General features: G+C 31.4%; 1 protein-coding gene across 2 annotated transcripts in view; it reads right to left on the reverse strand.

Moving 5' to 3' along the window:
• The window catches only part of LOC142984241 (uncharacterized), a 251,630-nt gene that overhangs the window by 174,210 nt on the left and 63,681 nt on the right, over window positions 1-13,739 (reverse strand). The window contains exon 1 of one of the 2 annotated variants that reach the window (XM_076131710.1): window positions 2,014-2,174. The exons of the other annotated variant lie outside the window; for it this stretch is intronic. The gene's annotated coding sequence lies outside the window, so the exon portion shown is untranslated. Of the gene's footprint in view, window positions 1-2,013; window positions 2,175-13,739 lie in introns of those variants that run through there. 2 annotated transcript variants of the gene reach the window in all.

Here is a 13,739-nt window from a genome sequence, read left to right on the forward strand (position 1 = left end):
ACTGTACCACGCAGTATTTGAATTAGTTTTTGGATTTTTATGGGATTTAAGAGTAGTTTTTAAGAGTAGAATGTAAGAGAGGTTTTTAGTAGTTTATTTGTTTTTTTTATAAAAAAAAACTTGTGGTTTTAATACATATTTTTTTAGAATGACCCTAAAGTTATTAATTGGGTTTAATTACATGTCGCTCTAAAATGACTGTTAGTTCTGTTTGATATTCAAAACTTCATTATTTTTGGTAAATGTTTTTGCTACCGTGGCGTTGGAGATTCAAAGATAGGTCATGATATTATCATAAATATATTAGTTTAGGTTTTATTATAGTGTTCTATTTTTGTCTAATGACCATAATTAACAATGGTCATTGTATAATTCGTTTATAGTTACGTGTTGCGTTTTTATATCTCAATCTCTTTACCTTTCTCTTTATTATTATCAAAAAGCCTAGGTAAAAGAATACGTTGATATACTCCATTTAAAAATATTTTTACAAACAACTGAAAGCTCCACATTAATATTAAGCAAGTCACAACCAAAAAAATCTCAGCTTAATTTGACGCTACAGCCGAAAAAACCTAGAACTCATTAGAAATGAATACCTTTCGTTCCCTAATTTAAATAACACGAAATCTACACAAAGACAAGGGATTAAACAAGAAAAAAATACCAACATTTTGGTGCAAAAATTCGAAAAATTCTGCGAATTTTCGCTTAACAACGGGTTGACCCCGCCCGCGCTGTTATATGCCTATTTGCATTTCACCGGAGGCACATTTTATTTTTAATTTCTGACCCAAATGGTCGTTCGTATTGAATATTTCATTTCACGCCACAAACGATTCCTAATTTGTTTTTTTTTTCTTTTGTGTTCCGAATTTGGAATCGATTGTCAATTATTTGCGATATTGGTTTTATAAAGAGGTTTGGGCTATTATACCAATTAATCGTATCTATTTTTGAAACCCTTTCTTTCGGTTTTACGGAAAGATGGTTTTGGGAACTGTTTGAAATATATTACAAAAAATATTGCATTTATTTATTATCCTGAATAGAATATCTTTTCAACCTAATTTTGTCGTATAAAAAAATGTAATCGTTCTTTAACTATACATATTTTTGTACAAAAACGGAATGCAATCTAATGAAATTGGAAATAACGATTGCAAAAACTCTATTTATTTTTACTACCACACATTACCTACATTTACTAAGATAAGGCGTGAAATCAATGCTATTTAAGTATTAACACAGAAACCCGGACAATCTCATTTATTATGTATGTAGAGGGTAATGCGAACGTATCGTTACTATAACTTTATCACCGGGATTTCGTTAATATTTTATATTTAGGCTTACGTGTATAATGGCTTCTTTTAATGGACGCAAGATTTTCTGGGGTTGGATTATTTTTGTATTTATTTCAATATGATAATGTTGTTTCTATTTTTTTTTGGTTTATTTAAATTAGTACCTTTCATACAAATTCATGTGATTACTAAACTATAAAAGAGCATAAAGAGAAAATATTCTTAAAAAAAGTGAAACAAAATCAATAAATTAGGTATTTTAATTTATATTATAAAATTACTGATTGGGAAAAAAGGAGTAGTAAAAAATATTAATGCAGCAATATCAACACACTTTATATAAAAACCAGCATAAATCTATACAAAACATACAATAGCTGAAATAAATGAGAAAAAATCATAAACCCGAGTAATAATAATAGGTAGTTCTCACCCATAATGGCCACTAGAATAGCCCTACCCTTCACACATAAGCTGTATAAATATAAACAAGCAAAGGGAAACCCTCCCCAACTAATTAGTTCTAACCTAATTAGCGTGCCCTTCTTCACCGACCTTTAAGTATGACCAACGCTCCAATGCTTCTTCAATATTAAATATTAATCAAAAAACATAAGACAGTCAATCGATCAATAACAAAAAAAAAAAAAATATTATTAAAAATATAATAGTCACAAAAATATTGTTTAATAAAATGTGCACTTACCTGGTTGTTAAAATCGGGAGCGCGCGATCCAAATTTGAAATTCACGAATATGATTGGCCCCGCGGTCGGGTAGTGGTCGGGAATTGAGAAGGGAGTAAGTGCGTTTGGTCGGTGAAACGCGTGCGGCCGCCCGGGCTGCCCGTAGGACTATGACGCGCGGAGCGAGGTAGAGCGACGTGAAACGTACTGCCTTTGTGGATGCTCGCGTTATATCAATAAGTTGTATGGATTTATTACTTTCATGTACTTTTCGGCTTGATTTTGAGTTGGTGGGTGTTGTTTCTTGTGTTATTAGTGAAAATGGAGTAGAACGTTTGTTTGGCTTCTGAAATCAGCTCGCTCCCTGTTTTCGTGTAATAATAATTACTTAAAGTATGAATAGTATCATGATTTATGTTCACTAAAATTGTAAACAGGTTTTTAAAACCAAAACTTATAAACATTACCTACACTATACTATTTATAATGGGCTTAAATCACCGTACAATCTTAATTTCACTATATCTATCACTTAAATATATCATATAACTTATCACAATTGCACAAGACCAACATTTCGTCTCTCTTCTCTACTCTTAAGCTTCAATAAACCTATATTTCATATAAAAATCCATCAATTAGACCCAGTAAAGCAAGCCTCAAGCCAAACGCTAACAAGTAATTATAATTAAATTACAGCACAGAACACGTGTTCAGTGCCTTCGACAATATAATGACGCACCGGATCAATCCCGTATTGATTGACTAATATATATTTTACTTTATTACTTAAAAACAAATAGGGCTTAGGGTTTTGCTAGATTTATAAGCCTATTGTCGAGCTAGTGTTAGATTCAGTTATAGTAATGACTATAATAAGTATCAACTTAAATGATTTTTTCCTTTTTTTCATAAATTATTTAATTTGAATTGAAACAAAACATTGTATTATTTAATACTAGCTTTTTACCCGCGACTTCGTCCGCCACCTGGAGTTTCCCATGGGAACGCGTCATTTTCCCGGGGTAAAAAGTAAAATGTCCTTTCTCGGGTGGCAAAATATCTCCATACCAAATTTCATGCAAATTGATTAAGTAGTTTAGGCGTGATTGAGTAACAGACAGACAGACAGAATTACTTTCGCTTTTATAATATTAGTATGGATGAATAAGGAGATAATAAGTATCACAAGTCAACAATAATCATCATTACTAAAGTAACGATTTTTTGGTTAACATAATACCTAGTAATAGAAAATCCGGTATCAAAATGACCTCAAAACCTGATATAAATACTTAATACTTAACAATATCTCAGATGTCATATGTAAATTATTATTAAAGAATCAACTAAAGGTAAAAAAATCACAAGAGACAGATTTTTAAACTCTCGCGTTGCATGTTTAATGTATAATAGAATACGGGAATTAACGCGAACACGCATTTTACCTTAAAATGCCTAACGTTTCGGCGCAGGTTGCACTCGCCAGTCAGCCTGGGACCACGGCGAGTGCAACCTGCGCCGAAACGTTAGGCATTTTAAGGTAAAATGCGTGTTCGCGTTAATTCCCGTATTCTATTATACATTAAGAGACAGATTGTATAAAAACAGTAACTAATAAATAGACTCTCCCATAAAATAATTGAGCAACATCAATATCGAAATAGACAAAACCTTTCAATGTTTAGCTAATTCGGTAAACTCTATCATACAACCCAATCGAGTTCACTAATGGAGCTCTACCGTAGCTAGTAAATAATGGTTTACGAAATATATATTTATATTTTATATATGACAAACCCGTGATTTTATGATCCGCGTAGACTTCAGTTTTCCCATTTTTACTTTCTTATATTCCTGCTCTCCTCCTATTAGACACAGCGTCAAATTATATAGAATTATATAACACAAAGATAAGTTTTCAATTCGATCTAGTTATAACTGAGATTAGCGCTTACAAACAAAGAACCAATACATTTTTTTTACCGGTTTCTTTCCTACTACTGAGCAAAGGTCTCCTCCCAAACGAGAGAGGATTCAGGTTTTCAAACCACCACACTGCTTCATATTATTATAATATAATAGTATAAATATTTTAATGAACAAATAGTTCCAAAATATAATATTGCATGTCATATTTTCACTCTATTATAGAGTACTCCAATGCGTATTAAAACGTTTTTCTGACGAGATTTATAGCACTTAAGAATTGCTGACTAGTTTTAGACCCAAGTGGGGTCGTCTGAAAGTACTTAGAGAAGCACTTAAGTGCAATTTAGAGTTTATTCAATCAAAAGTAATATTTATCATGAAAATATTTTGACATTTCAACGTTCAGAATAGTGAAATTTTGAAAATATTGTCATATTTATTCTTCTATGACTAGAAGCATGAAGAAAGCAAAAATCTTTTTAAAAAAAATCTCATTTAAGTACTAAGTTTAAAGATAAACCAGAAGAACATGAACAAAAAATATTAATATCATGATAATAAATTTAGCACATTAATGTCTCACTACTAGGCAATGGTCTACTCCCTGAATAAAAAAGGAATTATTAGGCCTAAAGTCCACCACGCTGGCCAAATGCTTATTACGAACATAGCATGCCTTTAAGAACTGTTTTAGTAATTTTATCAGTAGCCTTAAAATCTTGATAATTATATCCTTAAAGATAGAATAAAAGATACTTGAGACTATGTCTGTTTAAACGCATTTTATTGACTGAAAGACTGCTGCTAACTTCAGTGCATAGTTTCGTGCCAAAAAAGTGCATTGAACAGCCAAGACTGGAGTTACGCACTTATGTATGTTTATTTATGTATGTGTTTCAAACTGCCTGGTTTTTATTGCCTTGGGGAAGGTTAGTTTTTCTTTTTTTTACTAGCTTTATGCTATGTCAGAGTTTGTATTTTTGCTACGTCTGAAGCAACGGTTATATTCTCGCATTTTGTTGAACGAAATCGATGTATGTACATATATGTATTTATTACTTCTATTACACTTTAAAACATCATAACTAGAATACACGTGGATGTTTTGGTCAGTAGAAATTTCACCACATGCCATTTAGCAGTGAATAAGATTCAAATTAATTTTGTTCACAATATGGACACCAAATTGAAAACCAAAATTTAAATATTTTTATCGGGGTCTCAACGGATTGATTTTTTTCTGCGATAACAGTGACATATTACTACAAAATCAGCATATTTTATTCAGTAACATTCATACATTTTCGTATCGGTTGCAAAAATTTTAGATAACAAAACAAAAAAGAGTTTACACAAAATATTTTCGAATCGCGTATCCGTTAAAAAAAAAACACATTTTATCTAAAAACTGCACTAAAAAGCCTCCAAACAAAGCCTACTGAAAACATATTGCAATCACAAATCAAAACAAAAGCTAAAACCTCCGTTGTTTAGAACTCTATCGATAGCGATCGGGTTGACTCTACAAAGTTAATTATAAATCAGCGATGGCCGACACCCGGCGAACTGTGAACAATCAACACATGTGTGTATTGATTACTTGCGAAGGCTTTTTTCAGCGTAGAGCCTTTTATTAGAAATAGAGTCGTGTTGGTGCTATGATACGTTTATTTTGTACTACTATAAATGTGAAAGTTTGTAAGAATGGATGTATATATGATTGTTATTTTTCATGCAAAAAGTACTCACCGGATTTTGTCTAATATAATATATTTGGTTCATGAACGATGCATAACCCATAATCCTATTCTCTAAGATTTAACTTATCTTTGATAAGTTCTGTATCCGGTATAAAATTTGAAACGCAGATGATAAACTGGATAATAACACATTGGCTACTTTTTAACATTGGAAACCTTTTCACGTTGTCGGAGTCGTGAGCAGAAACTAGTTATTAATAAATATGTTTGTGAAACTCAAGGTGGTAGCCATGTTGCTATGCGAAAAGGACATATTTGATACCCACATAAAATACATTTCTTAGAGTAGTAATAAATAAAATAAGTAAAGAAGAAAATTGGACGTACCTATAGGAATTCTACAAACACAGTATCAAGCCTATCATAGTACGTATGAACTTGTAATAAAATCTTTTCTCTAAACAAAAAAGCTCGATATTTGGGTGCCTCACGAGCTCACTGAAAGAAACCTAACGCACCGTGTACTCATTTGTGATTCTTGAAGCCTAAGTGATTTTATTACAAGTTCATACATACTATAATGCGAAATTACTTTTTTCCCAACCTAATATTTATCAGACTTGTCAAAAAAATATTAATTTTATAAAAAAGGTGACTGCCTATGTGGAAACTTGTTAAAATTAATTACAGTTTGTAAAGCAAGAATCAATTTAAGTTTCATAAAATTGCACTTAAAATGTAGCTCATCAATTAACTTTTTATGAGGATTTTAATCTACGATATGCATTAAACGCTGGTTTTAACTTCGTTGGCGAAATACTTTATGACATGAGTTAATTAAAAATAAACAATCCAAAAACTTGAACTATGTTTTTATTACATTAAGTAAAAAATAGTGTAGATTTTTAACTCTTGTGTTTTTACGTCGTTAAAATTTTATAAAGAGTTTGCGATCAATATAATCTTAGCTAGAGAGAATTATTGTTAACTTAATGAGACGATAAAAGGTTCAACATTTTTATTCCAAATAGGTCTTTGCAGATTATATTCCAGAAAATTAATTAAAAAAATACTTTGAAATGAAAATGTCACGTGAATGTGATATCAATTTATTGTTAACTATAGGAATATTGCCTACAAGGATTTCTTACGCCCACTATAACTTGCGACAAAGAATATAAACGGCGACACGTGGGATCATACACCTCTGCATACCGATAGATATTATATTACAAATAGAACTTTTTATAGGAATAGGTGGGATTAATGTATTAGTGTTTATGTGTATATTAAGAATATTGTGTATTAAATTACATTTTCTTTCTCATATTTCCTAATGATATAGTATAAAGAATGCTATTTTGTTCAAAATAATCTTTTAACAACCACTGCGCTATTAAAAACCCATTCAGCACATTTTGCGTATGTCAGTGTGTAAAACTATTGACTCTATATATCTATTTAAGTTTGACAATAGGTAATATACCATTTTTATACATAATAATGAGCCTTAAATATGATATTACCATTTTTGCTCTTGACTTTGAGTACTAAAATGCTATGATAATTTGAAACAAAACACACCTTTTATATCTTTTTACATCTTGAAAAACACTAATAATAAACACAAATTCGTTCTTTTATAGTCTCTATAAGTTAAAAACATGCTAAAGATATCCTAATTCATTTGTTTAGAATGCAAAACTAAACTGCTTTTATAGAATGCATTTCTCGTGTTAAAAAGCAATGGACACAAAAGACTGCATCGACATTAACGATCACTATATCGCTGCATACAGACGGTTGTTAAAGCTTCTTTTAATTAAAACTGTTTGGTCTTTAGTTTTACACTGCCGGGAAAATATAGCCAGTTAATTTGTTTGGGAATTTAGTTACATGATAAAGTAAGCAGTAAAAAGAGTTTATTCGTGTTAAATATTCTTCTAGGATACTATTTTTGTAAGGATAGTCAACTGAAACCTCATTCCGGAAAATGACACAGCAATTGGACAATAAGGGGTTAAATTAACTATTTATTTATTAGGAAACTGTCATTGTGGTGAATATTGGTGAGTCTACTAAACATGAGGTCAAAGGTTTGAGTCCCGATCGTTGATTTGTGCTGTCCTATTGCTCAATAGCTACCGTAAATAATATATCCAGCAACACGGCATGGCTACAAAACTATGATACTAAAAGCTGTTTTTCTATCGCCGGGCAACTATATCTGATAAATAATTACGATGTGCTTTCAAAGAACTCATTTGCTACTCTTCTTAAAATTACTCAGAATGAGAAAATCCGTGTCTAGAAAAATAAACTCATTCAATTGAACGTAGACAAGTAACCGACTCAAACTACAATAATGCAAGTATCTTTTTTTATTCCGTCTTAATTTAACTATTGAGCACCTCTGAAAACATAAACTCTTTCATAATCAAGTAACCAACCATATTATAATGTACGTATCTTTTTCAATTATATTTAAATGAAACCATTTGATGCCTAGTACATAATTATGTAGTAAAAAATACACAACACCTCATCACTCACATAAAGCCGAAATATTCTAAAGAAACAAAACAACGAGTGCAACTATTTCTAAGCACAACTACGTGCTCTGAAAGTAGGACAAACTACCAGTTTATGTCACAGTGAGTAAACTTTGAAGGTTCACTGATATATATTTTGTTGTCATATTACGTGGGAAAGTAATGAAGTTGATTAAAGTTGTAAACGTACATGATTACTAGAGTTTTAATAATATTCTTTTTTATACAACACTCGTGTTGTATTTTTTGCCTTCAAACATTTTTCGTCTTCAAAATTAAATTGAAGGCACGATACATCATACAATATGCAATTAAAAATACTGTTCGGCTTTGAAAATAAGCTTCAAATGGTATGTTTAATCAATAGTTTTACAAGCTCAATCAAAATAGCAAAACTTAATGGCTAAAAGTTGTTGTTATACAATTTTTTATCTTATTTTTAGTCTGTTTCATTTTCTCTATTATATCTTAAGTAAACAGCAAAGCAATTGTGATGTTAAATTCTATGATTAAGAAGAAAATAATTAAACTCGCGTTGTTGATGATTTTTACATAATAGATAACCTTCTTTATCAATGTAGTATAAACAAATAAAAAATCTTTTCAGTTTTTATTAGTATCTAACAATAAAACCTTAAACCTCATATTTTCACAAACAACGATATCAGAACAAATCTTATAAAACTTATTACTAAATCTCAAGATACTTTTATTAAGTTGAGTGAAGAACTTGAAACAGAGTACTGAAACTTTCATTACAATTATTGAAATAACTTTCTTAATACGTTTACTGTTGATTTAATATATTTCGAAAGCTTTGTAGAAACACTTATGAAATTAACTATGAGAATGTTTGATTTAATTTCTGATTGGACATGTCCAGACTGTAAATAATTACGTCTTTGCACTTCAGAAATCGTATTATATATAGAGTATTAAATAAAGCATCTACATTATAAGCACTGAATGAAATAAATATTGGAGTTTGATTACTAGTTCATTTATAAACCCAAAATAATTGTGGATATTTTTGCTCTCCAAGGACGATAAAAAGCTTCCAAAAGCCAATTGACACTTAAGCTCAGACACGAACTATAAGGACAATACGAGATCCTCGATTCAATCCAAGTAAAATATTTAGAATAACAATTACCACATTTCATAAATTCGAAACTTAATTTTTAATAATGAATCGTCATACCTAATTATTAGGACAGTAGTAGCTAAACCAAGTAACTGTTTTTTTCTACTAAAAAGACTACGTTTAACTCTTCTCCTCTCGAAATAAACTAGAACGAACTCAACCACTATTTCAAACAAGAATACTAGCTAATACATAGTAACAATACACACAAATTTCAAACAACATTTTACTACACTATATCAAGATAAAAACGTGAGTAGTCTACGCTCGTAGACCTTCAAGGTAAGACCATAAAAATAAAACTAAACAACGCTACGAGACTACGAGTGCACGTAGCATGTGCTACGAAATGTGTAGGGCTCTCGAGTGGAATGATGTAGAGGCAAAAACAGTAAGACAACTTTGTCGTTTTTAAGTAGGTGTCTTTATATTTGAGTGCTATAAGTGAGTAGGGGTGATTTAAGGACCTTGAGTACTAAAGAAAATACTTAAACTTTAATTTAATTTTGCGTACTTTTACAAATATGATAACTACATTATGATTGTCAAAGTGATAAACTTTGATTGCGAAAGTGTCCGCTGTATAAAACTTAATTTATGTGTTGTAGTTGATAAAAAAGGAGTTTACAATCATACAAACCACGGAAAAAATTACTATGAAATAAAACAACTATGAACGCACAAACAGTTATTCCCTGCGGGCTTCAAACCTTCGAGTCGCTCGCTACGTGGTCACCATTTTAACTACTGCACCCACGACGGTTTATTCATGAAACTTATTGTATCTATTGCAATTATCGACATAACTGTAGTCTAAACTTGCCCAAAGATCGTATTTCTCTCTCCTTCAAGAAAGTGCATAGAATAAACTAATTAGCTAGTATTTACTTACGCTATAAAAACAAGAGTTTGTTTACCTAATTAAAGACTGTTGCAACTAAATGTTATTGTTTAAAGTTTGTTGAACGTTCAGGTTGCACTGCTAATGGCAGTTAGTTGTTAGTGCTATTATGTTTTTGTGTTTATTTATAAAGAAAACTTAATTGTTAGGTATCCTTTTCATTGATTTAAATAGTCAGTAAATACGCCCTAGAATGACATACACAGACCATATCATATTCGGTGATGTCTTGCAAAAAAATCAGATACGTAGTAATCGTAAAGGTGCACACAGCAGTTATATAACGTTATACAACATTGTGTAACACGATAACAAAACAATTTTTACAAATTTTAAAATAAAATTTGTTTAAAAACAAATGTTATAAGTCAGCTTCTAACGTTATATAACTGCTGTGTGGAAGCACATTAACCGGTGGTCCTGTACAACAAAATGTATGGATGTGAATGAAGCAAAGAAAGTTTGTAAGGATTGTACTAAGTATAGTTCTCTGGTCTCTCCCTACCCGTATGAGAAAAAGTATGTATAACTAGTTGACCCGCGCAACTTCGCTTGCGTCACATAAGAGAATCATAATTTTCCCCGTTTTTGTAATATTTTTCACTGGTACTCTGCTCCTATTGGTCGTAGCGTGATTATATATAGCCTATAGCCTTCCTCGATAAATGGGCTATCTAACACTGAAAGAATTTTTCAAATCGGACCAGTAGTTCGCGAGATAACGCGTTCAAAAAAACAAACAAACAAACAAACTCTTCAGCTTTATAATATTAAGTATAGATTATGTTTTAGTAGTAATAAACGGTATTACTGCAATCTCTAGCGTGTGGTAACAATTTATAATGAGATGTGTTATATTTGCATTCGCCCGGGAATTTACAACGCGAACATTTTAAATATTTCGCATACATAAATATGCCACACACATTCAATAGTATTCTGCATAATTGTGGATAAAATCTATGTTTAATAGTGAATTTTAGTGGTTTTTTTTGTTGAATTCTTGCGTTTCAAAAGTAATTTGTAATTTAGTTTCAGAAAAGTTTCACAGTATGCAGTAGTCGTTAGGTACATATTTTTGATTCGATTTGATTAATAGAGTTAGTTAACGCTCCGTATTAGTATTGAAATTAACTTGAATAAAACCTGAGAATACGACGGATTGTGATCGTAGCTTTACGAAAAATAAGCTAAAAATAATAATTCGATGTTAAACTGAATTAAAATAACAGGACGCAGAAATATGGGACCTTCTGTTTCCTCTGATGTAACTTAAGCATACTTACAGTCTTATTAATTGTTGCTCATTTTTGTGGATTAGAAATAAACCAAGTTCTCTTCGATATACTTTTTATCTACTTTTATTTTTCTTTTATCTGTTAGTTATAATGGTTTGGTAAACAAACTAAGTTTCCCAACGATGTAGGTTCACATCTGCTTGAAACGCAGGTTCATCCACGAGATGAATGAAAACAATATATTATTCGCAAGATAAACAGTGAAGCATCTTCGACCTACAGCCTCCAGGCACGACGAGATGAGGCCGGATATACCCTCATTAATACACACTGTTTTATCTACAAAGATATCTATTTGTGTTGAACGGGTGTTTGAAACATCCAACATTCGCCGCGACTGCACCTTTGGCCCAATGATTGGAGTCAATAGTCCGGCTACTACGAAGGCATAATTTATTAAGACACATCACTGATATTTCGGTGTATATCCAAAAATAGAAAACCGTAGCAAAAAGTCAATCGTCCACTGCATGATGATAAAGTGAATGACATTCTCAATTACATGAATACCTCCGCCATCCACGCAACTTGCATACAAGGCTCTCCGTTAAGTTGTTGGACTGATAAGTACAGGGTAAGTTGATTATATGTCTGTATTGAGTTTAGTAGTAATCAGAGCTTGTACTTTAGTAAAAAGACCAGTTACCTAACCTAAAGGTAATACGACGCGTGGCTTCTGCTGTTAGCGCGTTCAAAGAATCAATGACTTATATTTAATATAACTTTTAGATTTAAATTTTACTCATAGACATTTTAACAAGACTCTTTATTTTTCCATATTAAAAGATCACTATTATCAAGATTAAAGCAAAGTCAGACATTAATCTTTCCTTATCTATATACGACTGAAGCTAAAAAACACGTATGTACGAAAATGTTATTCCACAAAAAGTACTATCTCGCACTTGCCATAATTCACGGTAATTCAACAGTAATATATTACTAAGAAAGGAAGCTTTTACAAAAAGGCACTTATGCCAAAGGCTTTGAAATAAAAAACTCACTAAATTGTACTCGTAATCGACACTTGTGATATTTTTGCGGGAGAATTTATGGCCATGTACCTAATGGAGTCTAGACGCCAAAGTTGCTGACCCACCAACGTTAATCGCCAACCCGCTGACACTTGTCGACGATTGATTTCAGCGATGCTTATTTTAAAGGAAATCATGAAAGGGGACTTGTGTTCCTTTAAATTAAACTAACTTAATCGACGTCAAGTCAACGACAAAATATATGTTGAAATTAATAATTTGTAATTGCAACACTTAAATATATGTCTTAAATGTCATCAGTCTTCTCAAATACTTGGTTCTGTCAATATGGCCGTTGCCTATTAAATACGTATTATTATTTAGACGTGTATTTATTTACTGACCGAGTATAAAACACTTAAATACTTAAACATTTTATCAGGTTATGGCCATTACATTTTATCAATATATAAAACTGTCTAAAACTTCTTTCGCAAGAACACATTTTCCGGAATTAAAATAATCCTATGTACTTATCCACGCTATAAACTGTCTGTATGCCATATTCCATCAAAATCGTAGTATTATAAGAGAAACAAACATAAATTATTCTTCACGGATTTTGGTACTTCTCTTTAACTTTTCAAGAACTTTTGCAGTTTCAGAGAAAATAACATACTAATAAGCTATTTTGCACACAATTTCATTTGAACATAAGTACTCAGATTAAATTAGACACCTTTTATTAAGGCCTCTAGTACCTATCTAGATTCCAAACTAAAATTAGCCAATGTAAATCTTAGCATTTAGGTAGAAATTCTAGAAATACTTGTAGCAAACTATCTCGTTACTGTAAGAAACTTTAACCAAGCACACCGAGCAAGACCTAAGAGCCGTTTAATGCTATATTCCTAGCTTAAATACTTCTCATTAAGTACCTACGTAAAATCTTAGTGCATTTTCTAAGTACTAGTATACAATATCGAGCATCGAAAATCGGTTGAGTATGGTCGTAGATAAGATAACAATAATAATAATATAAACTCTTTATTGTCCACAATAAAAATACATTAAATAAAAATAGAGAAACCTTAAATATAAATAAGATACTGATGAACAATCGGCGGCCTTATCGCACAAAGCAATCTCTTCCAGGCAACCATGGGATGGAGAGAGAAGTGTAGATGTAGAAAAGGGTAGAATTGTGTTCAAGTAACATAAACTAAATACATGAGTAACATAAATG

The sequence above is a fragment of the Anticarsia gemmatalis genome, chromosome 26 (genome assembly GCF_050436995.1).
Source record: "Anticarsia gemmatalis isolate Benzon Research Colony breed Stoneville strain chromosome 26, ilAntGemm2 primary, whole genome shotgun sequence".
Classification (NCBI taxonomy): domain Eukaryota; kingdom Metazoa; phylum Arthropoda; class Insecta; order Lepidoptera; family Erebidae; genus Anticarsia; species Anticarsia gemmatalis.